This window comes from Giraffa tippelskirchi, chromosome 11, assembly GCF_054371585.1.
Source record: "Giraffa tippelskirchi isolate mGirTip1 chromosome 11, T2T-mGirTip1v1.2.pri, whole genome shotgun sequence".
In the NCBI taxonomy this organism is placed as follows: domain Eukaryota; kingdom Metazoa; phylum Chordata; class Mammalia; order Artiodactyla; family Giraffidae; genus Giraffa; species Giraffa tippelskirchi.
Genome location: NC_137285.1, coordinates 89935824 through 89957489, shown reverse-complemented (window position 1 = coordinate 89957489; position 21666 = coordinate 89935824). Strand labels below are relative to the sequence as shown.

Here is a 21666-nt window from a genome sequence, read left to right as displayed (position 1 = left end):
CTGAAATTTATCTAAGATTCATTTACTTGTCTTTATCATTACACCGAAACATTAGTTCAAACTACCATCAACTATTGTGTAGATTTCTATAATAGTATTTTAAATGGATTCCCTGATTTATCACTTACTAACTTCAATCTGTTCTCTGGGAGAGCACTTGGCAAACAGAAGCCCAGTGGCCAATGTGAGCATGCTGCGTGTTTTGGTATGTCCTGAGAGTAAGATTAACTTTTGCACTTTCTATGGTTGGTAAAAAATTTCAAAGAAAAAGTAATAGTTTTTCACCCATGAAAATTGTCTGAAAATTAAATGTGGTGTCCACAGTGGGTCTTCCCTGGGCAGAGGGTAAAGTGTCTGCTTGCAATGCGGGAGACCTGGGTTCGATCCCTGGGTCAGGAAGATCCCCTGGAGATGGAAATGGCAACGCACTCCAGTACTCTTGCCTGGAAAATCCCATGGACGAGAAGCCTGGTAGGCTACAGTCCATGGGGTCGCAAAGAGTCGGATACAACTGAGCGACTTCACTTCACTTCCACATTTAAAGCTTCTCATTGTTTTTGTCCCAGATCATATTTTTAATCAATAGAAATAATGTTATTATCATAACAAGTATCCTTTTGGTGAAATTAAAAAGTTCTTATTTAGGTTTTGATGAACAGGTGGTTGAGATTACACATTTTGCTTTCTGTGAATCTTTAAGAGAAACCACAGTGTAGATTGTGGGGAGGAAGTAAAAAATGGCTTCTCTACCCCAATACTGAATTCTATGAGGCAGAGTTTTGGGTAAAGTAGAAAAGCATAGATTTATTGCTTTGACAGGCAAAGGGGGCCACAATGGACTTGTTGTTCAGTCACTCAGTTTTGTCTGACACTTTGCGACCCCATGGACTACAGCACACCAGGCTTCCCTGTCCTTCATTATCTCCCAGAGTTTGCTCAAACTTGTGTCTATTGAGTTGGTGATGCCATCCAACTATCTCATCCTCTGTTTTCCCCTCCTCCTCCTGCCCTCAATCTTTCCCAGCATTTGGGTCTTTTCTAATGAGTCAGCTCTTCCCATCTGGTGGCCAAATATTAGAGATTCAGCTTCAGCATCAGTCCCTTCATTGAATATTCATGGTTGAAATCCCTTTAGGATTGACTGATCCCCTTGTAGTCCAAGGGACTCTCAAGAGTCTTCTCCAACACCATAGTTCAAAAGCTTCAATTCTTCAATGCTCACCCTTCATTATGGTCCAACTCTCACATCCATACATGACTACTGGAAAAACCATAGCTTTGACTATATGGACTTTTGTTGGCAAAGTAATATCTCTGCTTTTTAATGTGCTGTCTAGGTTTGTCATAGCTTTTACTCCAAGGGGCAAGCATCTTTTAGTTTCATGGCTGCAGTCACAATCTGCAGTGATTTTGGAGCCCAAGAAATAAAGTCTGTCACTGTTTCCATTGTTTCCCCATCTATTTGCCATGAAGTGATGGGACCGGATGCCTTGATCTTTGTTTTTTGACTGTTGAATTTTAAGTCAGCTTTTTCACTCTCCTCTTTCACTTTCATCAAGAGGTTCTTCAGTTCCTCTTCACTTTCTGCCATAGGGGAGGTATCATCTGCATATCTGAGGTTACTGATTATTACTCCTGGCAATCTTGATTCCAGCTTGTGCTTCATCCAGCCCGGCATTTAGCATGATGTACTTTGCATATAAATTAAGGAAGCAGGGTGACAATATACAGCCTTGACCTACTCCTTTCCCAATTTGGAACCAGTCCATTGTTCCATGTCTGGTTCTAATTATTACTTCTCCACCTGCATACAGATTTCTCAGGAGGAAGATAAAGTGGTCTGATATTCCCATCTCTTTAAGAATTTCCCACAATAAACTAATACCCTTAAAGCTATGTGTCTCAACCTGGAAGGGGAAGCAGGGAGTTTTATAATAATAGCTCAAAGAGAGAGTGACCAGTTTGTGGACATTCTTCTCATTCATTGGTGGTGAGGTAAGTTCGAGTTCACATCATCAATCTTCTGGTTCCAGAGGGCTTGTGAATACCACAGTGCATAATGTTAGTTGCTCAGTCACTTCCAACTCTTTGTGACCCCATGGACTGTAGCTGGCCAGGCTCCTCTGTCCATGGAACTCTCCAGGGAAGAATACTGGAGTGGGTTGCCATTTCCTTCTCCAGGAGAACTTCCTGACCCAGGAATCGAACCCAGGCCTCCTGCATTGCAGGCAGATTTTTTTTTTTTTTTTTTTTTTTTACTGTCTGTGCCACCAGGGAAGCCCTGTGAATAGCACACAACCTGCTGGGTGTTTCAATGTCTGCAAAACCCCTCAAAGATATTGTTATGTATATCTCCTGAAGGGGAACAAAGACTGCCCCAAGGCTGAACTATTGCTTCTTTTGAGTGTTCCACCCTTTTCTCTTCATCCACCTCCCTTTTCTAGCTAGCAACTATTTGAATCTGCTCATTTGAGCTCAAGGAAGACCTTGAGGCTGAATGAAGCCTATTTTCTGTTATCAAGAAATGTGGGACACAGAAAGGCTTCTGTGCCCAGGAGCCCATAGGGTCCCGCTTGGTATCAGGGCTGGGAATGGAGGTAATGGTGGTAACATTTTCAGATATCAAGTAAACCAAGGTTTAACCACCTATCAGTAGAGTAAGAGTTAAGAGTGTGACAACTGGTCTTGTCCTGTCAGCAGCAACATAGTTAGTCTGCTCTAGATTTTAATGTGAAATAAAGTGCCAGGTACATAGTAAGTAATCATAAGTAGTGTTTTATTATCATTGTAAGTATGCAAGTACCTGAAACTGACATTGATTTCCTTCCCCCTGAAATCAGGAGTGGGCTGGGAGAGAGAGATGCAGCTATAAATAAAAATTGTTTTCTTTCTTCATTTAAGTAAACTGATTTCACTCTGTTTCTGAGAATTCAGGCTTTTTGGAAAGGCTATGTGATTTAACATATTCAATTTTGAACTATGTTTCAAAAATTAATTTTTATTTCCAACTCCATCACTTATCATTTTATCAGCTTATTGGGCTCCTGCTGGAAAGCTAAATAATCCATTTTCCTCCAGAAAATAAACATGACTTGTATTTAAAGTATTAGGGAAAAAATGTTTATTTTCATTGCAATTTTTGAAGGTTTTATCTAAAAGTGTATTCTTACTACAAACATTTTCAATCATGGTAATTTATTTTGATAGAGATGTTTTCAAAGGAACTGGTGTTTTTGAATAAACCAAATAAACATTTTCTCTTAGAAAAGATCTCATCTAGCTATTTGGATCCTACATTTTATAAAATATCCTTGCACATGCATGCACACACACACACAGTCGAACACACATGTATACATGTAACTTTCATTCAATGCCTTGTCTCTGACATGTAGCATCATCATCATAATTAGTCAGCATTTATTGATTATCTGTGCTTCTTATGGCATGAATTTGAAATATGGAGAATAAGTGTATAGTTTTAGAAAATAAGTGTACAGTTTTAGAAAATGATAATAACTTTATCCTCATAGTACCACTATCAGTTAGGTTGTTTTGAGTAAGATACATGTTCTTACTTTTTTCTCCATTAAAATTGCAGTAAAATATTAGTTTCTTCATGAATATGTGAAATCATAATGAACATTAATAAAAGTCCATATTGAGTTGGGAAATTGACACAGAGTCCTAGAGAGTAACTATTTTTTCATAGACTATTACAGGCTAAATTCCCATGATATAGCTTTAAATAAAATTTGTAAAAAAAAGAATGTATTAAGACTTTATGGTTGTCTTTTGGGGCCACTAGGAATTACTCTGGTTACTGAAGTGCACAAAAGTTCATTGATCATCTGGTTCCTTCCATTTATATCTGATAATGAGAAAGATAAAAACTAATAGAACATAATCTATGGTAGGGCATAAAGGTTGGAGAAATTACCTTATTGTTACACACTTTTCTCAGGAGGATATGGCTTTAAGATGGCATATTAGGTATTAGTCATATTTTCTTAGTGAAGTACGGAGTATTTCACATATACATGATTTTATCATCAGTATGTGATATTTGGCTATTTTGCATGTTATTAGGCTTACTTGGTGATACACACTTTTTTAGAAGATCTGTCACATTTTAACAGAAAATAGGTGATTATCCACAAAATGATAGACTTACAAATCAAAGCAATGAAATATCATCTCACTGTTAGAATGGTGATCATCAAAAAGTCTATAAATAACAAATGTCACCAAGGATGTGGAGAAAAGGTTACCCTTGTACACTGTGGGAGGGAATGTAAATTGGTATAGTCACTATAGAAAACAGAATGGAGGTTCCTCAAAAGACTGAAACTAGAACTACCATATGTTCAGCCATTCAACTTGTGGGTATATATCTGGAAAAAGCAAAAACACTAATTCAAAAAGATACTGAACCCCAATATTTACAGCAGTGCTATTTACAATAGCCAAGATATGGAAGCAACCCAAATGCTCATTAACAGATGAATGGATAAAGAAAATGTGGTTTATATATATATAAACCACATTTTCTTTTCTTTATATATATATATATATATATATATATATATATATATATGTAATGGGACGCTGCTGCTGCTGCTAAGTCGCTTCAGTCGTGTCCGACTCTGTGCAACCCCATAGATGGAAGCCCACCAGGCTCCCCCATCCCTGGGATTCTCCAGGCAAGAACACTGGAGTAGGTTGCCATTTCCTTCTCCAATGCATGAAAGTGAAAAGAGAAAATGAAGTCACTCAGTCGTGCCCAACTCTTAGTGACCCCATGCATGGAAAATCTTCCGTCCATGGGATTTTCCAGGCAAGAGTACTGGAGTGGGGCGCCATTGCCTTCTCCTACTCAGTAGTAAAAAAGAACAAATTGTAATTTGCAGCTATGTGAGTGTACATAGAGAATATCATACTTACTGAAGTAAGTCAGAGAGAAAAAGTTAAATACAGTGTGATATCACTTTTCTGTGGAATTTAAAAGCAAAACAAATATATATAGAAAACAGACTTACAGATATAGAAAACAAACTAGTGGTTACCAGTGGGGAGAGTGCCATGTGCTGTGACATGGAGAGAGACGAAGCCTGAATATTTGCTGGGGTAGGGATGGGGTTCTTGCTCAGGTGGCCTGCAGGAAACCAGGCAGCTGCTGGAGCAGACCTCTTTCTGCCTTGCCTAGAGGCAAGCCCATGTGTGGAAAGGCTTCCCACTACCTTCCTGGTAGTTACAGTGGTCCTTCAGCCAGCCAAAGGGGCAAAGATGTGAGGCAGCTGAAACTCATTCTTTGAGAGTGTAAATTGCTACCAACGCTTCGGAAATTTGTTTAGCATTATCTACCATAATTAAGTGGGCTTCCCTCATAGCTCAATTGGTAAAGAATCTGCCTGCAGTGCGGGAGACCCAGGTTCTATTCCTGAATCGGGAAGATCCCCTGGAGAAGGAAATGGCAACCTATTCCAGTATTCTTGCCTGGAAGATCCCATGGACAAAGGAGCCTGGTGGGCTACAGTCCATGAGGTCACAAGAGTCTGACATGACGTAGCAACTAAACCACCACCACCACAATCAAGCAAAGGCATACCCTGTGGCCAATCAATGTATCAACTGGGTATGTACTCCAAAGAGATGCATACATCTAGGCAACCAAAAAATACTTAGAATGTTTATAGCATGATCACATGTAATAGGGAAAAAAAACTCTAGAATTAACCCAAAAGCCCATCAACAGGAGAATGGGTAAGTAAAGTATATTTTTTTCAGCAATGAAGTTAACCACCAATAGTCACGAAATCATAGTTGAAGATACAATGTTGAACAAAAAAACAAAAATGAGAGTATACTTCAGGATTCCAATTATGAAAGTTCAAAATGGTGTAATATTTATCCTCCTTTTTCCTTCTTTAATTGTTTTATAATAAGAGTTTATGCTTGTAAGATCCTAGGTATACAGTTAATGGAGTTATATACAAAGATAGAAGGAATATAGGTAGATCGCACTTTTCTCACTTAATAAACAGGATATACTAAGAGACAAAAAAAGTTTTCAAAATATGAAGAACCAATTCAACTGTCTGTTTAAATGTAAAATAATACATCATTCTTGTCTCAAACTTTACTTCTTTATACAATGTGTTATATAAAGTTGAATCAAGAGCAAAAATAAAATTATTTATACTGTCCTGAACATAGCTGTAGCTTGCCAGGGTCCTATGTCCATGGAATTCTCCCAGCAAGAATATTGGAGTGGGTTGCCATGACCTTCTCCAGGGGATCTTCCCAACCCAGAGATCAAACCTGGGTCTCCCACATTGCAGGCAGATTCCTGACCATCTGAACCACCAGGAAAGCCCCAATAGAAATAAAACTGAGGTCAAATTACAATTTAGGATCACACAAAATCTCATAGAACTAACATAAACCATGTTAAGTTGTTCTTGTGCAGCAAGCAGATTTGTGCGATTATACACTTCCACCAAGGGTCTCCTGGAAATCTGAAGGACATCTTTGATATCTGTATTAAAATACAATTGTTGAATATTTATAAATACTCCCTGCAATTAGAGCAAAGTCTATGGAAAAGACATATTTCACTTATGGTGTCTCTTACACCATATCCCATAAATCTAGTTTTCTAAACTTGAGTTTCCTCCAATCCAAAGCTTGTTTACCCACTTTATTTGTCACTCTTGATGGATGTGCTTCTTTAACTCACCTTTTTGCATCTTACCAACATGTTCTCAATACATGGGAAAAGGCAGATGAAAATACACCATCATATATTACCTGACTCCATGATGATTCTCATAGGAAAGCTTATTTTTGGTAGTATTATGGTAGTATTAAATTATTATATAATTTAAAATTATATGACATAACTGATACTAACACTCTAGGATCATTCAACCTGGCTTATTCAACTTTTGAACGAGTTTTAGACATATACAATTTTATACCAGAAATTTATATTATCAATTTGTGTATTCCAATTCTATCACTGTATCATTTCATATATGAAGAAACAGGAATATAAGCCTCACAAAAGCACAATTTGGGTTCTATTAGAGGTGAGAATTAAACTAGTAACTTCAAAATTGTTCATTAGAGTTGATTAGGATCATCTAAGTGCTTCCCTGGTAGATCAGCTGATGAAGAATCCGCCCACAATGCAGGAGACCCTGGTTTGATTCCTGGTTGGAGAAGATACCCTGGAGAAGGAATAGGCTACCCACTCCAGTATTCATGGGCTTCCATGGTGGCTCATATGGTAAAGAATCTGCCTGCAACACAGGAGGCCTGGGTTCAATCCCTGGGTTGGGCAGATCTCCTAGAGGAGGGCATGGCAACCCACTGCGGTATTCCTACCTGGAGAATCACCATGGACAGAGGAGCCTGGTGGGCTACAGTCCATAGGGTCTCAAAAGAGTAAGACATGACTTAGCGACTAAGCACAGCACGGCACAGGATCATCTAAAGGAGGCTTCTTGAAGAAATAGAACTTTCTTTTTATTGAGATGAAATTAACATATACTTCAAATCTCTGTACATGATAACTTCAAGTTGTCTGATGTACATTATATAGTTTGACAAACATGTCTGCTTGTATAATAAGCATTCCAGTCTAGATAGAGCATTTTTATCACCTGGAAATTTCCTAGTTCCCTTTAGGAAACCTATTCTTTTCCCCTCAGTTTTATTGAGATATAATTGGCATATAATAACATCCTATAAGTTTAAGGTATACAACATACTGATTTGATATGTGTGTATATTTCAAAATGATTATCACAATACACTTAGTTAACACTCATCACTTAGTTAAATTTTATCATAGGTATAATTTTTTCCATGTGATTCTGACTTCTAGCATCATAGATTAAATTTTGCCTGTTATTCAACTATATAAATTAATCCATATAGCATGCACTTAATTTTTTCTTTTATTTTATATTGGAGTGTAGTCAATTAACAGTGTTGCGATAGTTTCAGGTGGACAGCAAAGGGACTCAGCCGTACATATACATGTATACATTCTGCCTGGTTTCTTTTAATCAACATGGGGAATTTGAGATATTTATATTGCTGAGTATTCCACTGTATTAATATACAACAATTTGTTGATTCATACTCTTGTTAATTAGTGTTTGAGATGTTTCCAGTTTTTTACAATATGGGATATGTAGATTATAGAGCTGACATATATTTAACTTCACAAGAAAGTGTCAAGTAAATTGCCAAAGTGGCTATACCACTTTACATTCTCATTAGCAATGCTGCTGCTGCTGCTGCTAAGTTGCTTCAGTCGTGTCTGACTCTGTGCGAACCCATAGACGGCAGCCCCCAGGCTCTCCCGTCCCTGGGATTCTCCAGGCTAGAACACTGGAGTGGGCTGCCATTTCCTTCTCCAATGCATGAAAGTGAATGAGGCTTTATTTGCCCCACTTTCTTACCTGGCTCAGACAGGAAAGCGTCTGCCTACAATGCAGGTGACCCGGGTTCAATCCCTGGGTTGGGAAGATCTCCTGGAGGAAGAAATGGCCACCCACTCCAGTATTCTTGCCTGGAAAATCCCATGGGCGGACAAGCCAGGTAGGCTACAGTTCATGGGGTCGCAAACAGTTGGACAGGACTGAGCGACTTCACTTTCTTTCTACATCCTTATTTGCCCCACTTTCTTAGCAACATTTGGTGTTGTGGGATTTTTTATTTTAGCTATGATACTGAGTGTGAAGTGGTATCACATTATGATTTAATTTGCATTTTCCTGATGACTGATTTGAAGAAAAATTTAACGTTCTTATTAGCAATTTGGGTATCTTCTTTTGTCAGATTTCTGTTTGAATGTCTTGTGTATTATAAAAATAGGTTACTTGTGTTTTATTATGGATTTACAGTTCTTTCATATTCTGTCAAATATATGCATTGAAATATTTTCTTCAAATGTAAGGTTTATATTTTCATTTTCTTAATGTTGTGTTTCACACTTTCACTGACTCAATGGACCTGAGTTTGAGTAAATTCCAGGAGGTGGTGATGGACAGGGAGGCCAGGCGTGCTACAGTCCATGGCGTCGCAGAGTCAACATGACTGAGCAACTGAACTGAACTGATCTGAATGTTGTGTTTGATGAACAGAGATTATAGTTTGAATGAAGGCCAATTTATAATTGGTTTATGTTTTTGGTCTCATAAATCTCTGTCTACCCAATGCCACTACGATATTATCCTTTGGTATCTATGGGAAATTTTATAATTTAACTTTCATATTTAGGCCTATCATTCTATAGTATTGCATTAAGCAAATATATCATACTTTATTTTCTGTCAATTTAATGACTGAGTCGTGTCCAACTCTTTGCAGCCCCATGGACTGCAGCATGCCAGGTTTCCCTGTCCATCAACAACTCAGGGAGCTTGTTCAAACTCATGTCCATTGAGTGGGTGATACCATCCAACTATCTCATCCTCTGTGGATCCCTTCTCCTCCTGCCTTCAATCTTTCCCAGCATCAGAGTCTTTCCCAATGAGTCAGTTCTTCACATCAGTTGGCCGTGTCCCCTTTATTTTTAATCACTGAAAATCTCCTTGCCTGAAGTTTATCTTTTTCGATGTTAATATATGCTCACCAGTTTTCTGAAGATGACATAGCATATCTTTTTAAAAATCTTTTTATTTAGAATGCAATATTTTAGACAGCACATAATTTGGTCTTGATTTTATTCAGTCCTCCTATTTATGTCTTAATTCATGTATTAGTTTAGTTATATTTATTGTAATTATCAATATGGTTTTGTCTTTATCATTCTAGTTGTTTCATATTTATATTACTTCTTATGTTATTCTGCTTTTCCTAACTTCTTTTAACAGAATAATTTTTAATATTCTATTTCTATTCATCTTTTATACTTTAAAATCTACACTTCTTTAGCATTGCTTTTTTAGTGATTACTTTAAATATTATAACATATGACCCTTTTCTTACCACAATCTACTTTGTACTTCTTCACCTGAAGTATAAGAACATTGAACAGTATCTATTTTGCCAGCTCCATTCTTTATAATATTTTTGCAACATATTTGATTTTTACATACATATGAACTCTAGTACAAAGTTATTATTTTTACTTTAAATGACCAATTTTCTTAGAGATTAAGAACAAATATTTCCTTTCAAATATCCATATCTCTATGATTTTGCGTTAAATTTTTGCTTTGGTTATAGTATGTAAAAAAAAAAAAAAAATCCAGCATCACACGGTTATGTAGCTTGAAAAGTGATAAGAATTTTAATATCTTTTTCAGATAATTGTGGATATTTTTATTTGATAGTAACCAAAACTTGACAAATGTTAGTTTCTTTGAAGTTAGTTTTAATGTGGAATCTGAAATGTGGAATCATATGAAATCATGTGGATTCCACAATTAATGTGGAATTATGACCTTTTGTGGGTATTTTTTTTTTAAAGAAGCAGCATACTTCTTATTATCTTTAAAAAATATTATTAGAGTATAATTGCTTTACAATGATGTGTTAGCTATTGCTTTATAACAAAGTGAATCAACTATATATATGTGTGTGTGTGTATAATATATATACATATATATATAATAGCCTCCTTTTTTCAATTTATTTGTTTTTTTATTAAAAGATAATTGCTTTACAGACTTTTGTTGTTTTCTGTCAGACCTCAACGTGAATCAGCCATAGGTAAACACATATCCCCTCCCTTTTGAAACTCCCTCCCATCTCCCTCACCATCCCACCCCTCTAGGTTGATACAGAGCCACTATTTGAGTCTCCTGAGCCATACAGCAAATTCCCATTGGCTATCTATTTTACATATGGTAATGTATGTTTCCATGTTACTCTTTCAATACATATCACCCTCTCCTCCCCTCTCCCCATGTCCATAAGTATTCTCTATGACTATTTCTCCATTGCTGCCCTGTAAATAAATTCTTCAGTACCATTTTTCTAGTTTCCTTATATATGCATTAGAAGTGACAAATAGATTCAAGGGATTAGATCTGATAGACAGAGTGCCTGAAGAACAATGGATGGAGGTTCATGACATTGTTCAGGAAGCAGTGATCAAGACCATCCCCAAGAAAATGAAAGGCAAAATGGTTGTCTGAGGAAGCCTTACAAATAGCTGAGAAAAGAAGAGAAGTGGAAGGCAAAGGAGAAAAGGAAAGATATAGCCATTTGAATGCAGAGTTCAAAAGAAGAGTAAGGAGAGATAAGAAAGCCTCCCTAAGTGATCAATGCAAAGAAATACAGGAAAACAATAGAACAGGAAAAACTAGAGATATCTTCAAGAAAATTAGAGATACCAAGGGAATACTTTATGCAAAGATGGGCAGAATAAAGGACTGAAGTAGTATGGACCTGAAAGAAGCAGAAGATATCAAGAAGAGGTGGCAAGAACACACAGAGGAACTGTACAAAAAAGATCTTCATGATCCAGATAAACATGATGATGTGATCATTCACCTAGAGCCAGACATCCTGGAACGTGAAGTCAAGTGTGGATCTTAAGAAGCATCATTACAAACAAAGCTAGTGAAGGTGATAGAATTTCAGGTGAGCTATTGCAAATCCTAAAAGATGATGCTGTGAAAGTGCCACACTCAATATGCCAGAAAATTTGGAAAACTCAGCAGTGGCCACAGGACTGGAAAAGGTCAGTTTTCATTCTAATCCCAAAGAAAGGCAGTTCCAAAAAATGTTCAAACTACCACACAATTGCTATCTCACATGCTAGCAAAGTAATGCTCAAAATTCTCCAAGATGGGCTTCAACAGTATGTGAACCATGAACTTCCAGATGTTCAAGCTGGATTTAGAAAAGGCAAAGGAATCAGAGATCAAATTGCCAGCATCCTCTGTATCATAGGAAAAGCAAGAGAATTCCAGAAAAACATATACTTCTCCTTTATTAACTATGTCAAAGCCTTTGACTGTGTGAATCACAACAAACTGGAAAATTCTTCAAGAGATGGGAATACCAGACCACCTTACCTGCCTCCTGAGAAAGCTGTATGCAGGTCAAAAAGCAACAGTTAGAATTGGACATGGAACAACTAACTGGTTCCAAATTGGGAAAGGGATATGTCAAAACTGTATATTATCATCCTGCTTATTTAACTTACATGCAGAGTATATCATGCAAAATGCCTGGCTGGATGAGGCACAAGCTGGAATCAAGATTGCTGGGAGAAATATCAATAACACCAGATATGCAAATGACACCATCCTTATGGCAGAAAGTGAAGAGGAACTAAAGAGTCTCTTGATGAAAGTGAAAGAGGAGAATGAAAAAGTTGGCTTAAAATTCAGAATTCAGAAAACCAAGAACATGGCATCTGGTCCCATCACTTCATGACAAATATCTGGGGAAACAATGGAAGCAGTGACAGACTGTTTTCTTGTTCTCCAAAATCATTGCAGATGGTTACTGTAGCCATGAAATTAAAAGACACTTGCTCCTTGGAAGAAAAGCTATGACCAACCTAGAAAGCATATTAAAAAGCAGAAACATTACTTTGCTGACAAATGCCCACCTAGTCAAAGCTATGGTTTTTCCAGTTGTCATGTATGGATGTGAGAGCTGGACTATAAAGATGAGCACCAAAGAATTGATGCTTTCGAACTGTGGTGTTGTAGCAGACTCTTGAGAGTCCCTTGGACTGCAGGGAGATCAAACCAGTTCATCTTTAAGGAAACCAGTCCTGAACATTCATTGGAAGTACTGGTTCTGAAGTTGAAACTCCAATAATTTGGTCACCTGATGGGAAGAATTGACTCATTGGAAAAGACCCTGATGCTGGGAAAGATTGAAAGTGGGAGAAGTAGGGATGACAGAGGATGAGATGGTTGGATGGCATCACTGACTCGATGGACATGAGTTTGAGTAAGCCCTGGGAGCTGTTGATGGACAGGGAAGCCTGGCATGCTGCAGTCCATGGGCTCATAAAGATTCAGACAAAGTGAACGGTGAGTGAAAAATATATTTTTGTATGTTAATAATAAAAAAATAAATTGTTGTTTGTAAACACATAACACCAGTGATTAATGGCTAGCAAAAGAGCAAATTTATTTTGTCATAAATAAATAGTAAAATTAGTTGTGCTTCAACAGCTGAGTCCTCTATTCAAGCTACTGGAATGAAAGTTTTTACTGATTGCAGCCACCTCTCTTAGAAGCAAAAAAGAATTTGTTAGATAACAAGTGTGTCAACATATGATAATGGCAGCTGTTCAGCAAGGCCCTCCTACTTTAAGGTCTTGCCATTGGGAGAGTGCCAATCACTTCTAAAATAAACAGTCATTCTGAATCTTATCTTTATCCACACAATATAATATGTCCCGTTCAATGTTGATGTTATTTCTTCCTCTTTAGCTTTCAATCTGTTCTAGATACTCTCTTTTTAGTGGCTCAATTTAACTATTTCTCTGCTTCCATCCGGAGAAGGCAATGGCACCCCACTCCAGTATTCTTGCCTGGAAAATCCCATGGATGGCGGAGCCTGGTAGGCTGCCGTCTATGGGGTCGCACAGAGTCGGACACGACTGAAGCGACTTAGCAGCAGCAGCAGCAGCAGCAGCTGCTTCCATCAACAGTGATATTATGGAAATAGTACAGAGACCGCAGTTTGGACAAGTCACTTAATTTGGTTTTATTATCTGGAAAGTGAAGAGAATCCTGGTAGAGCACATATTATGAATTAAAATACTGTGCATGTAAAGCACTATGTGTAAAATGTGTGTAAAATGTGTTGTAGGCACCTGGCAAGTGTTTAGGTAATGTGCAACTACCTCCCTTAAAACTCTTTTTCTTAGAATTCCTTCTTGTTCCTGTAAGTTGCTTCTATGAGAGAAAAAGCTGTGTGTAGATATTCTGGGCTATCTACCCTCTTTCTTCAGGGAAGAGCCAGGCATGAAGAAAAAACAGGGTGTTTTAGATTGACAATGATCATCAAAGCTGATGTTTGTACAAAATTATCCACTAACATTTTTATATTATTAGCTCACTTTTCGTTAATGTAGAAAGACCTGAATAGAATAAATAGACCATAACACGTGCAATCACTATATATTTTTTTGACTTTGAATGTAATGTGTACCAATGTCAATAGTAATCAGATTTCTCAGTTGAAAAGTGGAAAACTTATCAGAGTGACCCCATGAATCAGAGTACATGACATTTACTATTTTTGACATGAAGAGAATAATAGAGAATTTATTCTGTTTCATCAATGTAGATGCTTATCTAAAAAACTGTTCTGTTTTCTAAATAATTTTGCATCAATTGATACTAAATAAGATCTATATCCCCCTTGTGAATTAAAATTAGTATCTTTGCTCACAGCTAATTTAACATTTTAATTTTATTTGCATGAATTCTATTTTTGTAGGATTCTGAAATGCACTCTTTTCAAAAGGACATTTTTCAAAAAGCCCAGATGGTACCAATAATTATTTATTATCTTTAGCTTTCACCATTATCTGTCATCCAATCTGTGATGTTATAACTCTGGTTCAGTACACAGAGTTGCTGTACCAAGTCTGTGAGAAAAAATGCTCATGTAGTATGAAGTTCAGAAGAATTTCAGTTCAGTTCAGTTCAGTCGCTCAGTCGTGTCTGACTCTTTGTGACCCCATGAATTGCAGCACGCCAGGCCTCTCTGTCCATCACCAGCTCCCGGAGTCTACACAAACCCATGTCCATCGAGTCGGTGATGCCATTCAACCATCTCATCCTCTGTCGTCCCCTTCTCCTCCTGCCCCCAATCCTACCAAGCATCAGGGTCTTTTCCAATGAGTCAACTGTTCGCATGAGGTGGCCAAAGTATTGGAGTTTCAGCTTCAACATCAGTCCTTCCAATGAACACCCAGGACTGATCTCTTTTAGGATGGATTGATTGGATCTCCTTGCAGTCCAAGGGACTCTCAAGAGTCTTCTCCAACACCACAGTTCAAAAGCATCAATTCTGCGGCCCTCAGCTTTCTTCACCGTCCAACTCTCACATCCATACATGACCACTGGAAAAACCATAGCCTTGACTAGACGGACTTTTGTTGGCAAAGTAATGTCTCTGCTTTTAAATATGCTATCTAGGTTGGCCGTAACCTTCCTTCCAAGGAGTAAGCGTCTTTTAATTTCATGACTGCAATCACCATCCGCAGTGATTTTGGAGCCCCCAAAAATAAAGTCTGCCACTGTTTCCACTGTCTCCCCATCTATTTCCCATGAAGTGATGGGACCAGATGCCATGATCTTAGTTTTCTGAACGTTGAGCTTTAAGCCAACTTTAATCTAGCACATTATAAAGGTAGAACTACTTTCCAAGTTTTAATTAAAAGTCCAAAGATTGTGCTGACTTTGTATTAGAGTTTTCTGAATAGTTGCATATGCTCTAATCTTTTTTTGTTCACTTCTAATTCACTGAATAATGCCCAAGTATATTTCCATTAAAAAAAATAAAAGTGAAAATGTTACTCACTTAGTCATGTCTGATTCTTTGCAATTCCATGGAGTGTAGCCCACCAGACTCCTCTGTCCATAGAATTTTCCAGACAAGAATACTGGAGTGGGTAGCCATTCCCTTCTCCAGGGGATCTTTGTGACACAGGGTTCAAACCCGGATCTTCTGCATTGCAGGCAAATTCTTTACCATCTGAGTCATCAGAGAAGCTTAGAACTTGTCATAACATGAATTCAAGTTTCCTTTTCACCACTGTGAAGCTGGGAGATTTCATCCACAGAGGTGCTTTTGTCAACTTAATAAATAAAATCCTTTAGGAAATTTTCTCTTGAAGGAAATTATGGAATTCTTTCTGTTAGTGGGGGATGTCTTACTAGAATGTGATCATCAAAGTCAAGAAATTCCTATTTTATTATTTTTTACTTCAGCCTCAAAAGCAGTAAATTTCAATACATTTTTGGAATTGTATTTCTAGTTTCTGGAATCTTTTTTAAATTCTTGTGTACCTGTTAAAGTTACTTGTTCACCAAGCTTTTCTTTTCAAACAGAATTTTTCATTCTGTTGGAGTCTTTCCTTACCACTTTCTGCTTATCTGTGATATAATACTTGTTGCATTTTCTTATGATTTGTTTTCATTTATCTCTACTGTTAGTGATAACTGAGGACAAAGTCTATACTTTTCCTGTAAATCTTTGTCTTCAATATCTAGCAGGGTAGAGTACATATATTATCTATTCAAAAATATCCTTTGAATTAATTGATAATTAACATTCACAAGTGCTATTGTGTTTATATATGCTGTGTACACCAGTCATAAAGCATGCTTTATTGTTAGCACGTAATATTTCAGTGGGCTGCTGAAACTATTAATTTTCTTTTCTACCTTCTTTTTCTCTGTTCTTCTTTTTTTTTATTATAGATTGATATTAGATTTCTTCTCCTAATATGCAAAAGGCAATTGAATTTTAAAAGATCTAAAAAAGATTTAAATATTTTAAAAAATTTTATAAGACTCTAACATTCGTTCTTGTTACTCAATATTTCACCCTATCAAAATATTTAAAAAATAAAATACCTCACCTAAAATTATTTTTGAAAGTTTGATTTAAAGACATTTGTATATTTATTTAAATTGTTCAGAAGCAGATGAATGAATGATATAAAAACAAAATTCAGAGCCACCGGAGACGTTCTTCCAAAATTAGGCTAATTTATTAATCAACTCATTGATTATATTATCTAACTGTGAATCTACTTAGCTGTAATATTATCTAGCTCATATTCCTGTACACTCTCCACAAAGATTTGATAAAAAATTTTTTCTAAAAGTTTAAGATTAGAATGCTATGCTAAAAATTACCATAATCTAATATCTCTATAGAAAACAAGTGACATTAACATGAATGATGATGTAAAAACTTTTGAATATTCTATTTTTCATAAAACCAACCAGAACCCTGGGAAAATTGATGAAATCAACATTTCCAGAACTATGTAAATTAAACCAAACTTTCATCATTTTTGTAAGCATTTATTCAAGAGAAACTGTCTAGTCTTCATAAGAACAATGAGATTTGCGGTGTTTTAACTTACTTTGTCCCCATTATTCTTGTCTCTGTGGTATCCTTATAAACCAAGAGCCACAGTCTCATTGAAAACCAGTAATCTAGCAGCCACTGGAGAATGTGTATGAGATTGGAGCACTTTCAAATCCCCATTCTCAGCTTTCATTATTTGCACTGTGTAGCAGTTACCTAGAAAATACCACTTACAAGACTTGTCTTCATTTGATCTGACTCAGAGCTCATTCAGTGTAAACAGCATTTTCTCCAGGGGAACATTTATCAAACACAATCAGAGGTAATTACCTGAGGTAGTAATAACTGTTGGGTCAAAGGAAAAGCTGATAACAATTTAAAAGGAAAAGCTTCTGGATGTACCCAGAAGAGGTTTGCAAAGTTCTGACTGTACCTGTGAATCTAGAAGTTCTTTCATATGCATAGATCTGCATTCATATATAAGGCTATGTGCATGTTTGGAAAAGACCTGAGAGGGCCCTGAACTCTTACCTCTAGATGACCTTGAAGTTCTGCACAAGAAGGAAGTGAGGGCTAAGGCAGAGTTGTAAACTACCAGGCTGAGTATTAAGGCATGCCCCAACCGACATGCAGAGACCTTTGGGGAAAGCTGGAAACTTAGTGGTTACAGGCACTCAAAGAAATCTATGTCCAATTATTAATAGATGATTTAACTGAGCAGAGGCTTTAGTGACCCCACACTACAAAGATCACAGGCTTTACAGACTTCATTCAGCAAAGTCACTAAGCAAATTACAAGCAGCAGAAATAACAATATAAATAAACAACACCAACAAAACCCTGGGCCTTTGGCAAATTGATTTGCAAATGGCCACATTATATAACTTACAATGTCCACCTTTAACAAAAAGTTAAGTAACGAAAAAAGTATGGTCCCTCAAAGGAAAAGAGAAGTCAATCTTCATGTAATCTTTGTGGAAATATCCCTGAGGAAAATCAAATATGCATTTACTAGACAATGACTTTAATTCAGCCATCTTAAATATGTTCAAAGATAAAGAAGATAAAAGGAAGAGAACAAATATCTGAGTGATTTGTCACCAAATAGAAAATATCAATGAATAGATAGAAACTATATTTTAAAAAGACTAAATAGAATTGCTGGGATTGAAAGTTATATGATTTGAAATTAAAAACTTACTAGATGGGTTCGATAGTGGATTTGAGCTGGTAAACAGCATATTTGACTGAATGTAGGTCAACTAAGTCTTCCTAGTTGGAGGAACAGAGGGAAAATAAATAAAGATAAATGAACAGATCCCCAGGAACTGTAGGATATCATCAAGAGTACAACATACACGTAATGGTAGTTACAAATTAATGGAGAGAGAAAAAGAAGAAACAGCATTTGAAGTAATAATGATGACAATCTTTCAAAATTTGATGGAAAAAACAGAATCCTAGATAGGATAAACTCAAAGAGATCTGAGGTAGAAATTTCTAGGTAATTAGTGTAGGACTCAGAGACTTTGGTCTTGTTTTCCACAAACATCTTGCTTCATTAGCCTAAAGGTGTATGCTTTGTCCCAAATTCCTGATAAATTATCAGCACTCAGATCCAGGGAAGAGCAGTAATTAATTTCTGTTCCATATTCCTGAGGTAAAAACAACTGGTGATCATTAATCTTAAACCCATTTATCTGACCCATTGTAAAATGGCCAGGAGGCATGAAAAAGGATGGAGACCTAATCTGAGGACCAAGAGAAACCATAAAGATATTAAGACAAGCATCTTGACATTTAAACTGATTGGTTAAAAATGACGTATTTTAAGGACAGGAGCCAATCAAAAATGTACAGATTAAGGATATAAAAACTGCTGTAAGTCTTGCCTCTGGGGGACTCTTTACCACGCTCTCAATGCCTATGCTGAGAGCTTTGTACTTTCCTTCTCTTTAATAAATCAAGCTTGAACACACCTATCACTTCTTCAGGGGATACACTAGAAAATATCAATTTAACACAAACTAAGGTATTAATAGAGGAATCTCTACTTCTATTTCTATCTCTATTCCTAGTGTGTTATTTTGGGCTTCCCTGGTAACTCAGCTGGTAAAGACTCCACCTGCAATATAGGAGACCCCGGTTCAAAAGAAAAGGCAGAGGAACCAGATATCAAATTGCCAACAACCACTGGGTCATCAAAAAAGCAAGAGAGTTCCAGAAAAAACATCTACTTCTGCTTTATTTACTATGCCAAAGTCTTTGACTGTATGGATCACAACTGTGGAAAATTCTTCAAGAGATGGGAATACCAGACCACTTGACCTGCCTCTTGAGAAATCTGTATGCAGGTCAAGAAACAACAGTTAGAACTGGACATTGAACAACAGACTTGTTCCAAATAGGAAAAGGAGTACGTCAAGGCTGTATATTGTCACCCTGCTTATTTAACTTATATGCAGAGTACATCATGAGAAACACTGGGCTGGATGAAGCACAAGCTGGAATCAATATTGCTGGGAGAAATATCAATAACCTCAGATATGCAGATGCCACCACCCTTATGGCAGAAAGTGAAGAAGAACTAAAGAGCCTCTTTATGAAAGTGAAAGAGGAGAGTGAAAAAGTTGGCTTAAAGCTCAACATTCATAAGGCTAAGATCATGGCATCTGGTCTCATCACTTCATGGAAATAGATGGGGAAACGATGGAGAGAGTGACAGAATTTTTTGGGGGGAGAGGCGGGGCTCCAGTCCAGATGGTGACTTCAACCATGAAACTAAAAGATGCTTACTCCTTGGAAGAAAAGTTATGACCAACCTAGACAACATATTAAAAAGCAGAGACATTACTTTTCCAACAAAGCTCCGTCTAGTCAAGGCTATGGTTTTTCCAGTAGTCATGTATGGATGTGAGAGTTGGACTATAAAGAAAAACTCAGTGTTGAGGAACTGATGCTTTTGAACTTTGGTGTTGGAGAAGACTCTTGAGAATCCCTTGGACTGCAAGGAGACCCAACCAGTCCATCCTAAAGGAAATCAGTCCTGAGTATTCATTCGAAGGACTAATGCTGAAGCTGAAACTCCAATACTATGGCCACCTGATGAGAAGAACTGACTCACTGGAAAAGACCCTGATGCTTGGAAAGATTGAAAGTGGTAGGTAAGGGGACGACAGAGGCTGATATGGTTGGATGGCATCACCGACTCAATGGACGTGAGTTTGAGTAAACTCTCGGGGTTGTTGATGGACAGGGAAGCCTGGCATGCTGCAGGCATGGTTGCAAAGAGTTGGACACAACCGAGTGACTGAACTGAACTGAACTGAATACAGGAATTGGGTTAAAAAAAAAATGAGATAAATAGAAAACAATCAGGAAAATGGGAGATTTGACCTTACCAGTAATTATACTAAATATATTAAATTACATTAAATGCAAGTAGACCCAGTCAAAAGGGAAAGATTGGAGAACAAATTCATGACCATTCTGCAAATATATACTGTTTTTAAAGACACATTTTATTTTTATTGTTTTATTTTATGAAATGCTAATTTATCCTGCTTTTCAAAATTTGTATTTACCTCTTTACATTCTGTAGAAGTTGGCAATAGAAAATGAATGAATGTTTTATTATTTGATCCATTAATTACTCTAGGCTTGAATATACATTTGTGTACCAAAATTGTTATTATTGAAGGATATAGGAATAAGTGTCCAGGTAAAAAATGTGATGAAATGTCCAAAAACATCAGAGAAAGGGGCACAGGAGTCAGAGGAAGAGATGTGATGACAGAAGCATAGTCAAGAATAACATGATATAGGAAATATTCAACCCCTACTTGTTAGTTTATAGATAAAGGTATCAGGCCATTAGGCAAAAAAATATGGGCAGCCTCTATAAGATGAAAATTTCAAGTAAACTAATTATCCTCTATAGCCTTCAAGAAGAAAGAAATGCAGTCTTGCTGATACATTGGTTTTAGCCCAGATTAGTGAGATTCATGTTGAACTCATAACGTACAGAATTATTAGATAATATATTTATGACTTTTTAAGTCAATAAAATTGTGGTGATTTGTTTCAGCTGCCAAAGTAAAATATATTAAATGTGACCAATTAGGATTTATCCCAGAATGCAAGGTTTGTACAACATACAAAAATCAATTAAAGTGATACAACATATTAATAAAAGATAAAAACCACAAAATTATCACAGTAGACACAGAAAAATCATTTGGCATATCCAACACCATTTGATTAGGAAACTCAACAACTTAATAATAGAATTCCTTCAGTGTTTGAGAGGGCATATACAAAAAAATAAAACATCAGTTCAGTTCACTTCAGTCGCTCAGTCATGTCCGACTCTTTGCGACCCCATCAATCGCAGCACGCCAGGCCTCCCTGTCCATCACCAACTGCCAGAGTTTACCCAAACCCATGTCCATCGAGTCGGTGATGACATCCAACCATCTCATCCTCTGTTGTCCCTTTCTCCTCCTGCTCCCAATCCTTCCCAGCATTAGGGTCTTTTCCAATGAGTCAACTCTTCGCATGAGGTGGCCAAAGTATTGGTTAATATTATATTAAATGGTAAAAGACTGAAAAATTTCC

The 21666-nt window shown here is 36.9% G+C and overlaps 1 long non-coding RNA gene across 1 annotated transcript in view; it reads left to right on the top strand.

Annotated features, from left to right (window-relative positions):
- The window catches only part of LOC145525331 (uncharacterized), a 66445-nt gene extending 45067 nt beyond the window's left edge, over positions 1-21378 (top strand). The window contains exon 2 of the long non-coding RNA XR_014068114.1: positions 19128-21378. This is a non-coding gene — a long non-coding RNA (uncharacterized LOC145525331). The remainder of the gene's footprint in view (positions 1-19127) is intronic.
- The last annotated feature ends 288 nt before the right edge of the window (positions 21379-21666 follow it).